Consider the following 2,293-nt stretch of genomic DNA (forward strand, 5'->3'; position numbering starts at 1 on the left):
CCCATCAATATTTTTCCATTCAAGGGTTAGTAACTTTTTTCCCAAGATTTCAGAGGCAATTTATAGCATCCATCCAAGAACTGTATATGCATTTGAAATGTTCATATAGTTAATCTATAGAAATATGTAACTATGTATAAAGTTTTTGATTTCCCTCTATGAAAACAACTTTGTCTGGGACTTTATAAAACATTATACATTTAAAAATAAAAAGCATTCAGAATAATAGCTTAAAATATGAAGTAGGAATTTTAAATAGATATTGTTAGATTTTTATTGTATGTTCATATATTTTAGCAATTTGTTTTTCAACCAGAAGGAATTGAGATAAAGAAAAAGGAAGTCTTTTTAACAGGAAATCTTAAATTTTTTATAGTTTAAAGTATTACATATGTCTCCTTTTTCCCTCATTGACCTGATCCCGGCCTTCCTCACCCCCAAGCACATGCCCTCAACTCCACACCTCAGTGTCTGTGTCCATTGGTTATGCTTATATGCTTGCATATAAGTCCTTTGGTTGATCTGTTCTCTGCTCCCCCCACCACCACCCCGCAAACCCGGCCCGCCCCTGCCTTCCCTCTGAAGTTTGACAGTCTGTTAGATGCTTCTCTGTCTTAAATTCTTGAAATGTTAATTGATTTACATTTAGCCTCCTCATTTGAAAAATGGAAATAAAAAGTTTCTCAGTGTGAAATAGAGATATTTTCAGATTGTTCAGGTATTGTGACTCTTGTTTCGATTCTGGTACTCTTTTGTGGGAGTTGAGTATTATTGCTTTTTCAAGTCCTCAAGCACATTTTGTTTTGTGATCTTGGTCCATGCATTTGGGATTTTACCTTTATCTGTAAATTTTTTCTCATATTTTTCTTCTAGGTTTGATCTGAAGTGACAGACAAACCATTTCCAGTATGGCTGGGTGGATGTGTCTGGGGTGATGCTCCATGTGGCAAATTCCCCTCCTGCCCGTCGATAGGTCTTAAATGGGATATCACGACCGTTTAAAACAAAAGAATGATTACTTGCTACCAAACTAGTACAGCAATCAATGTTAAAATGATTTGTGTTAAGCCATTGGCCTCCAGCAACAGCTTTAGGACGGTGGAAAGGAACACTGTGGTCTTCATCATGGTTAGGGATTGTGTTTGTACAGATTGCTCCACAGAAGGGACACTGTTTCCAGCAGCCACACAGATGTTCAGAGAGCATGCTCTGGATTTCAAGAATCATGTCTTCTTCAGGCATACTGAAACGTGTCTTTTCTACTACAATCATTAACTCATCCAAAGCTTTACTCATGGCTTCGTTGAGTAACTCAATATCTTTTATCTCCTGGTGTTGAATGCTTACCAAGTATTTTCGTGGAAAGTTCAAGTTATTTCCCAGGTGATCACAGAAAAAATCCAACCACCTAGACACAGCGCTGCTTTTATTTTTGGCTTGTGTTGTAGATTTATGAATAGCTGAGAGGATGGCATTCTTGATCCTATGTATAATTTTTCCTAAAAAAGTCTTTATTTTATTATTTTGTTCTGAAAAATATATTTTAGTATGGTTTTGAATGTAATTCTTAAAAAAGGATTTGGGATTCTGAATGTACTCCCAGTAATCATCAAAATTTTCTTTTTCTGCCAGCGAGATTAGAACGTGTTTCTCCAGATTAGCCCTGTTTCCACTGAATGCTGGGCAGGTAGCTATCATGTCCCCAGCAATTTTAGAGGCCATTTTTTCTGAAATCGTCTCGTGGACAGCAGGAGTGAGTTTTTCCAACAAAAATTCAACAAATGTTTTGATTGAGGTTGCTCCTTGACAAGAGATCTTAAAACCCATGAGGAAATCATCTTTCTTACTTTCCAAATAACTTACAGGTTCATTTGCTCTTTTGAATGCCCTATGCATCTCCTTAAAATTCTCAGATGCTCTTTGGAATAAATACAAAGATAAGTCAATTTTGTACTTATTTGTAAAAGTGTATCTGTCTTTAGTGGCTTCAGATTTCACCTCCTCCTCTATTATGTTCAGGATTTGATGGAAATAACTTGGGTCATAATCACATTGTTGCCTCTGAAGGTTTTTAATATTTTCAGTGTATCTTGAAATAATGTGGTCAGTAGTCTCCTTTATGGACTCTTTATCATGTACTTCTATGTTCTTTGTAAAGAAGCCAAGCTTTTTGCTCATTGTGACATGTTCTTCATAATTGACTTCAAACTCCTTTCCAGACTTTTCTCTCACTCTATTCAACATATTTTGTCTCCTTTTTAAAATGTTCCAAAAGGATAACCTTCAGCATCCA

The 2,293-nt window shown here is 36.0% G+C and overlaps 1 pseudogene; it reads right to left on the minus strand.

Annotated features, from left to right (window-relative positions):
• Nucleotides 1-768: 768 nt before the first annotated feature.
• The window catches only part of LOC102423667, a 7,281-nt pseudogene continuing 5,756 nt past the window's right edge, over nucleotides 769-2,293 (minus strand).

Source organism: Myotis lucifugus, unplaced genomic scaffold (genome assembly GCF_000147115.1).
Source record: "Myotis lucifugus unplaced genomic scaffold, Myoluc2.0 scaffold_904, whole genome shotgun sequence".
Taxonomy (NCBI): Eukaryota; Metazoa; Chordata; class Mammalia; order Chiroptera; family Vespertilionidae; genus Myotis; species Myotis lucifugus.